Raw genomic sequence first — 9144 nt, 5'->3', positions numbered from 1 at the left:
TTAAAGGGTGCGCCACCACGCCCGGCCTTACCTTGTGTTTTGAAAGGGCCTCTCTCCGGCCTGAAGCTCACCAGCAAGGATGGCTAGTGCAAGCCTCGGGGTTCTCTGGGATCATCAGCTCCCCATGCTGCCATTACAAGCATGTCCTGTCACACCTGGTTTTTTAAGAGTGGGTCCACCCTTGTAAGATAAACACTTTACCAACCAAGCTTACTGTCTTACCTTTGCTCAATGATAGAAAAAGAGAAGGCAGGCAGGCAGGAGATGTGACTGGGACATCACCTCGTTCAGTGACACAAAACCACAGGCAGCATACTACAAGGCCAGCTCTGCACTCTGGATTCAGCTCTATCCCACGACGGCACTGAAGTCCCACCTCTCTGGTCCAGAGCTCCCCCTACCTTCTGTCTCTCATCCTCACTGGAGCTGGAATTGCAATGTTTCAGGCCGCTTTGCTTTCGCACTCTAGAGATGACACTACTTTGCTTTCGCACTCTAGAGATGACACTAATGTCTGGTCATCACCCCTTCTGAGGCCTGAGCTAACCCACACGGATCTGCTGCCTCTGTATCTTGAAGACTTGAACCCATACACATGACATCAGGAGAAGACTTGGAACTGGCCCCAGCACCATCGTCCAAAGAAGGGGATTTCCCAGTTGTTGGCAGTTGGGGTCCCTGACCTAATGGGCCTTTATGAGCGGGGACCTTAGAAGACATCCCAAGGGGGACCTGTGGCTAACGAGGCCTTCGAAGAGCAGTAGGCATAGGGAAACCAGCTCCACAAAGGTGGGCCTAGTTGACTTCTGTGTCCAGACGCCCTGCAGAAAGGTGATGATGGCTCAGCAGGACGTCAGTGTGCCCCAAGGTAGCTCCTATTGCTGAGTGGAAGAAGCCAGGCCATGCTGTTCTATGAAAGGCAGAGTTATGTGGAGGGGGCTGCATGATGCTGCATGAAACCTGGAGGCATGAAGTGGAAATCCCGGCTTCCGTTTTCAGGCCTGGGACCTACACTGAGGGAGGCAGCCAGCCCAGGGAGGAGAGACTGGCCTGGCGGGCAGGTTACCACCGTCCTCCACACTTACTCCTTGGACAGACAATAGATAGGAGGGTGTTTTGCTCTGTGGTTTCTCTGTGAGAACTAACCCAATTCAAAGACAACTGCTAAGGCCGGGTGTGGTGGCACACGCCTTTAATCCCAGCACTCGGGAGGCAGAGGCAGGTGGATCGCTGTGAGTTCGAGGCCAGCCTGGTCTACAAAGTGAGTCCAGGACAGCCAGGGCTACACAGAGAAACCTCGTCTCAAAAAAAAAAAAAAAAAAAAAAAAAAAGACAACTGCTGAAGATGTCAGTCATAAGCTTGCTGATGGCATACATTATACTTTGTGACAGTGTCATACGGGAGCCAGCTATCCATCCAAGAGCAATGAATCCAAGAGTTAATGAAACTGAGTTGGAATTGATCAAAACTGATACCAAAACATAGTTCCAATAAAAGCTTATCCACAGATGCCCACACACGTTTCTGCTGGCTTGGCATGGACCACGCTGGCTCATGGTAGCCAACATCAATCTCAGCAGCTCTCGGGAAAGCCTACCCATGCGGCTTCTCCATCACAGAGTGCGGACATTTGTTTCTGTGGTTGCCCACGTGGCCCCCTCTCACTTCTGTTTCTTCCTTGCACAGACACTCTGAGAATAAGCTAGTCTGCACTGTTTTCTCCCTGACACCACACTGGGCAGGATGAAACGGTACTTACCAAATGCCACACACGTTCCCTCTTGTCCAGCCCACTGCCCTACTGAGTTAAGTTCAGACTTGTAGCATCTCTCACCTCGATCTCCCCTATAAAGACCCCGCCCACACACACACACCCCTAGGAGCCACAGCATCACCAGCAGTGGGCTCTGTGTCCTTCTTTAGCCTTCTGAGCACATCAATAACCATAGCCCCCTCCCTGCCACTTTCATATCTGTGCCCAACAGGCTTGTGAGAACCATGGCAGACAGCTTCCTCCCACACCTCTTTGTAGAACTCATGGCTGGTGTTTCTCTAGAACAGTGTGCATGCAGCGCCCCCCACTGCCTCTCGTGTCTGCTTCGGGTAACAGCAGCCAGCAGTCTGGATCTGATTAGTCTTCCATTGCTACACTGACATGTGGCTTGGACAGGTCTCTGGGGTGGAAGATGAGCCCACAGACTGACTGATGCCACTGGCTGCCGTTATCACCCCTGTACCATTTCCAGGTGAAAACTACTGCTCAGTGCATTGAGTTCCCAAGCCCACAGCTCCAGGGTCCTGGTCCTGAGCCTCACACCTAAGGGCGTTTACCATCTGTACCTTCTCTCCTAGACACTAAAATGGGATTTCAAATAGTGGGCGAGGGTCCGGGGGTGGGGGGGTGGGGGGGGGAGAGTGACAAGTTTCTAATAAAGCCACTCTGGAAGAGCAGAGAAGTGAAACGAGACAACAGAGGGAAGAATAAAGGAGGGTAACGGGGAAATGTGCGTAATCAAGAGCCACAACTCAAAGGATGCAGTAGGTCGACCCTGCGGTACCTTCTCCATCAGATACGGCCCAGCACAAACTGACCCATGGGAAGCAGAGAGAGTGAGGTGGTTGGCTGGATTTAGAATCACCATGGGAACACAATCTGGGTGTGTCTATGCAGCATTTCCAGGAAGATGTGGGGAGGGAGAGACACTCGATGTGGGCGGCACCACTGAACTGGCTAAGGTTCTGGACTGAGTAAAAAGGAGATGAGCCTAGTACCAGAGGCCTCTGTTTCCTGACCGGGTGCAATTCAGCAGTATCTTGCCTTGCTGAGCCAAAGGAAGTAGCCTGTGTCCCTCCCTAAGTTGTTTCTGCCAGTTAGGTATCACAGCAAGAAAAGTAACCAACACAGGTGGTAATAATCTCAAGGTGACGGAGTGGGGAGGCCTAGGGCCTGTCACCTCCTATCACTCACCTGAGCACCGGGAGCTCAGAAGTGCCACGGTCCTCTACTCACACACCCCACTGCTCAGCTGGGGCTGAGAGCTATCAACTGCACTTAATTGAAGAAGAGTTGAAATTGTGAGAAATCACTCAACGTTACTGTCCCAAGAACAATCATCAGAAAAGTAAGTAATCACATCTAAGATACTGGCAATCTCTACTACAAGAAATGAATTTCTACATAGTCAAAGAGCTCTTTAAGGTCAATAATAAAAAGCATTAATGAACTAAAAAGAGGGAAAGTATGTGTAAAGCTGCTTCGCACTACCCCTCAGACCCTTGAACACACAGGACCACAGTTCTGACGGTGGCGAAGCTTTTTAGAGTCTCCTCAGGCACCAGGTGGGGCTGCCTGGGATGAAGAAACAACTATGACACTCTAGGACCGTGGAGCAGGCACCCCTGTGCGCTTCACACTTCGCCTTTATGATCTAGCTGTATAAGCTTCATGCTAGCTGTTCGAGGCAGGGTCGAGGGTGATGGGAATCCTCCTAAAGACAGTTGCTAGGAAAAGTAAAGGGACTTATATATGTAAAGTTTGAGGCCAGCCTGAGCTACATAGTTCAGGACAGTATGGGCAACAGTTTAAGACAGTCTCACACAAACAAAACAAGACCACAATACACCATTTGATATAATGAATATAATTCACCATACCAATCAGCTGGGGAGGAAATACGCTGTATAAATTAAAATAGAAAAGTATGGGGCTGGAGAGATAGCTCAGTGGTTAAGAGCATTTGTTGCTTCTACACAGGACCTAGGTTCCGTTCCCAGCACCCACATAATGCCCCACAACCATCTGTAACTTCAGTTGTCTAGGGATCTAATGCACTCTCCCAGCCTTCTCAGGCACCGGGCACACGCATAGTGCACATATATACATGCAGGTGAAACAGTCATACATGCAAAAATGAAGCGACTCTTAAAATTTACTTTAAAATATGCAAAAGTATTTAAACAAAATGTGACATTCATGTGGTTAGAGACATGGCTCAGCAGTTAAGAGTATTTGCTTTCGCAGAGGACCTGGGTTCAGTGCCCAGCACCTGACTGGAGGTCTCTGAAAGAACTCAGGCTGTTATTTCTCCAACAACAACAACAACAACAACAACAACAACAACAACATACCATGTATGAGATCATGGGAATTCAAACAGGTTACAAATTTAGCAAAGTATGTTCAGTATCTACCTGGTAAAGGAATGGCTGTATATCTCTGGAATGAAAAAGTTATAAAACTAATTTTAAAAATTCAAGGACAATCCAAGGGGATGGGGAGGAAAGGAAAGAAGGGAGGAAGGGCCGAGGATGGAGGAAAAGGGATGGAGAGGGAGGAGGAGCAAGTGAGTAAGTGAGTAAGTGAGCCACACACACCACGATCATGAACACAAGCAGATGAGGCTGCCAGAGTCGCCACAACGAAAATTAAATTACAGTGTTAAATTGTGAGCAACAGATTACAGGGTAAACATGGAAACTCAGCGCAACACTGAAAAAAAAAAATAAGGTCATGTATCTGGCACGGCTTGTCTTAAACACTTCCTACAGGGGCCAGGGAGGTGGCCAGCAAGTAAAGCCACTTGCTACGCAAGTCTGATGACTCGAGGTCTATGGCCGGACGCCATGATGGGTACCTGCAATACCAGCACTCCTGTTATAACACAACAGACACAACTAGACAAACTGCCACAGCAAGGTTGAAGGCAAGAACTCCTGAAAGCTGTCCTCTGACTTCCGTATTCTCACACAGCATGTATGTACAATCTGTGTGGACACAGATATCCAGACTTCCTTACAAATAGCTAATGTTTAGATACTGTAGGCTGCACTGAGACCCAACAGAAAGCCCCAAATTAAAATTAGACCCACAATACATTATCTTAGACAAAAAAGCAAGGCCAACTAGACATCCAAAGTGTGGCTGTCTCCTTCAAGCACGACACAACCATTGCCACTGTGAAGGAGGAAAGATGTGGTGGCCTATGTAGCCAAGGTTAGCCCCCAATCACTGCAAGGAAATAAGCCAAACAAGTGACGGCTAGAAACAGGGTGATGAAGATGACAGCACCACTGGGGAAGGGCCACCATCCTTCTGTCCCGGCTGCACTTGGCTGTTAGGCTCCAGAGTTTATAGGAGGTGAGGGTGAACTGGGGTCCCGTGCCAGGCTGTCTTTTTAGTGATGAAGCTACCTCTGGAAAACTCGGTTAGGTTTGGGCTGGGAGCTACTTGGGTCACTCGTATCTACAGCAGCTTCTCTCTCTACCCTCACAGCTGCAGAAGAGGACAGAGGGGGGGCGCTGGAGAAGAAAGAAGATGATGAGGAAGATGAAGGAAAAGACAAAGAAGGAGGTGGAGTCACTGATGACCTGTAGTATGAACCCCTCCTCTCTGAGACCTGTGAGTGGACGCCTGCTTTGCCTCACGCACCTGAACCTGAACTCTCGTCAGAGTCCCTGCCACACTGGCTCTCTGTGGCATTATTAACTCTCCTAACGAATCCCAGACCCAAAAGGACAATCAGAACTCTTGAGTGTTTCACTAAGTGGCTCCCCAACCTAGATCTGGCTGGACCCTCCCCTGGCCTGCAGCGCTCTACCTTGAGTGAGCAAAGGCTTCTTTGTAGTTCCATATGGAGTAAAATCCATCTAGGCACTAGAGCTGGAGAGATGGCGCTGACTGCTCTTCCAGAGGACTGGGTTCCCAGCATCCTCCTGGCAGCTCACAACTGTCTGTAACTCTTAAGGTCTGACGCCCTAACACAGACATACATGCAAGCAAAATGCCAATGCACAAAAAATAAAGATAAATTATTTTTTAAAAGTCCATCTAGACACATCTTACACTTTCCACAAAAAATTCACTTTATGGACTAAAGGCTTAAATTTAAAAACATAATAAAACATGTGGATGAAACTTCAATACAGTTTATTTAAAGGTCAACAAAACCTCACCAGTTCTGTTTTGTGTTGGGTAGTAGTTGACATGTTATATGTGATTTTATTTAAAATTATAATTAATTTTAAATTAAATTAAAATATAATTTAAAATTATAGTACTAAGTCTATACTATTTGGATATAGAAAGATAGTAAGGCAGAAGTGACATAGTCTGGGAATAAGCATGGGTCACTTGGGGCTCTGCTACAGGCAGGGGCCTAGATCCAGAGGGTACCCACTGGGGTCTCCACATTGTGTCCTGAATAAGCGATTGAACCAGTGACGCATAGCTCATGGTAGAAACATTACGAATTTTGAAGGTCTTAAGAAAGCAAGCACCTTGAAACAAGGAAGTGGGCCTTGGAGGTCAGACAGCTTGAGCACTCAGGGGCAAATGCAGACCTTGGGACTTTACATTCTAACAGCACAGACTTTTCTGCCATGTTCTACTATATGTTACCTTTGGTGTGTCGGTTTTTAAGTCTGCCACTGGCTTCTTTTATATAATAATCCTGATGCTCCTGTTTTCTACACTATTTTCCTCCCAGATCTCACTTGGAGTAAACAGGGTGGAACTGCTGTCCGTCTGCACAAAAGGCTATCTCAGCATCTACGTTGGTCCAGTCACAAAAGTAAATGCAAAACAAATTGTACACAAAACAAAATCTCGAACTACAGTTGTAATTTGGTTTGGTTTGCTTTCTTGAGACAGGGTCTCTATGTAGTCTCTGCCGTCCTATAACTCAGTAATAATCAGGCCAGCCTCAAACTTGGAGACATCTGCCTGCCTCTGCCTCCCGTGTGCCACCCTCGCTGGCCCAAGTACAATGTTTGCATAGCCTGCTTTTCATTATTTCAATAAAATGTAGAACTTGAGACAAACCAACTTATAAAGACAAAAAAGCTTATTGTGGGTCCCGGTCCTAGCAGAAGGTCCAGGACACACCTGGTGATAGCCAGCCATCTTGCTGCCAGTGTCCTGAGGTGGCAATAAGGCACCACAGGCCAACAGACATGCAGGTGTCTGTCTGTGTGTGTGTGCTCTTCCCTCCTACCTACATAGAAGCAGGACTGACCAATGGTGCCATCTTAAACCCCTAACAAAGGTCCCCTCTGCACACTGAATTTGGATTGTATTTTCACCCAACTAATGCCTCATGGGGAGGGAGGTCAAACTTGAACACATCACACCACAGCCAGGCCACAACGAAGTGTGCATGTACGTATGCGTATGAGTGAGTGAGTGGGGGCAGGGGGAATGCAGGGCAATAGTGGAGTTACTGAAAACACTTCACTCCTGAGGATGCAGGTGGCAAATGCTTTTCTGTAGATCATGCGTTGAAGTTCAGTGGTACCTTTGGTCCCTAGCAACATGTAACGCTTACATACTACATGAATTAGCCAATCTACTTCCAATAGTTATCCCAGACCAAAAGCAAGCACTTGCACCTGGGCAAGAATGCTTTAATGAGGAGATACACATACACAAGAAAACTGAATTCTCCCAGTATGGAATTCTTGGGGGAGAAGGGGGAGGAGAGAAAGATCAATACAGTGATGCTTTGCAAGGCAAGAACAGAAAACCCAGACACAAAGCAAGGTCACCACCTGTGTGGCTGACTTATATGAAGCCTAGAACAAAGGATAGTGATGGAAGAAATGAACACAGGAGACAACTCAGGGTGCAGCCGCTGCCTGGAAGGAGCCGGGACATGCACCGAGTAAGGGAATAATGAGATTCCTTGGCACAGACTCACAGCAGTGTAGACAAAATAACGAGACCTATAGTTTCAATCTATAAATCATCCTTTGGTAAAACCACATCAACTGAAGAGTTATCACACATCATACACTGAACTACACTTACACCCAAGAGCAAACCTTAAAAAAAAAAAAAAAAAAAAAAAGGTACCGGAGCCAGGTGTGGCACCACACACCTTTAATCCCAGCACTCCAGGAGGCAGAGGCAGAGGCAGGTGGGTCACTGTGAGTTCGAGGCCAGCCTGGTCTACAAAGCGAGTCCAGGACAGCCAAGGCTACATAGAGAAACAGCCATCTATAATGTGATCTGATGCCCTCTTCTGGCCTATGGATGTATATGCAGACAGAGCACTGTATTTATAATAAATAAATAATCCCTTTTTAAAAGGGGGGAGGGTACTAGAAATGCTGCTGGATTATCTGCTTTTATTGAGGAGCATGCCTATTACCCCAATGAGGAGACTGCCTTGGGTTTAAAAAATAAATAAAGTGAATTAAAGACCAACTGGAACAACTTAGCCTCAAAATAAAACCGAGAGTAAGATGCAGTGATAGAGCACTTGCCTAGTGCAAGGCCTTGCGGTCTGGTCTCTCTCTCTCTCTCCCTCTGTGACATGGTCTCACTTGTAGCCCTGGATGGCCAAGCTAGCCTCAAGTTTACACAGACCTACCTGCCTCTATCTCCCAGGTGCTGGGAGTAAAGGTGTGTGCCACTGTGACAGACCCTGGAGTTTTCTAAACAACACAACACAACAGAAGTCGTAAGAATTACCACAGGAACATTTAACTTCAGCATCTGTGCAAAACTGCAGCATATACAGTTAATTTTTTACAAATAAATCACTGAGACACAGCACAGTGGAATAGTGTACAGAGGCGGTGCACAGGAAGAGAACACCAACTTGCAACAAATACCAATGTTACCAATAATCAAAGATGTCCAAAACACCAGTGTTTCACTGTAGACAACCCCAGTCCATTCTATGGCAGTACAGTGTAGTTATTAGCAGGGGCTTCCAGGCCAAGACCTCCAGTGTCCAAGCCTCTGGCTGGACCTCAGCAATGTGTTCAGCGCTCACGCCTTGGGACAGGTCTCGGTATTCTGTGGCTTTATTTCCCACAATGCATATCTCCTTACGTGGTCCCCATAAGCGCATAGGAAGTGGCGCTACTGGAAAGGATTAGGACTTCTGGCCTTGTTAGAGGAAGCGTGTCACTTTGGGTGGACTTTGAGGTTTCAAATGCTCAGGCCAGACCCTGTGTCGCTTCCTTCCTGCCTCCAATCCAGATTTGGGCTTTTGGCTACTTATCCAGCGCTGTCTGCCTGTACACCACGTTTCTTGCCGTGACAATGGACTAACCCTCTAAGCCTTGTAAGAACTGCTGCGGTTGCGAAGTCTCTTCACAGCAACAGAAACCCTAGCTGAGAAGACCCGTCCCTAAGA

This window comes from Acomys minous, assembly GCF_964271855.1.
Source record: "Acomys minous genome assembly, chromosome: 10".
Taxonomy (NCBI): domain Eukaryota; kingdom Metazoa; phylum Chordata; class Mammalia; order Rodentia; family Muridae; genus Acomys; species Acomys minous.
This window is presented reverse-complemented; position numbering follows the sequence as displayed.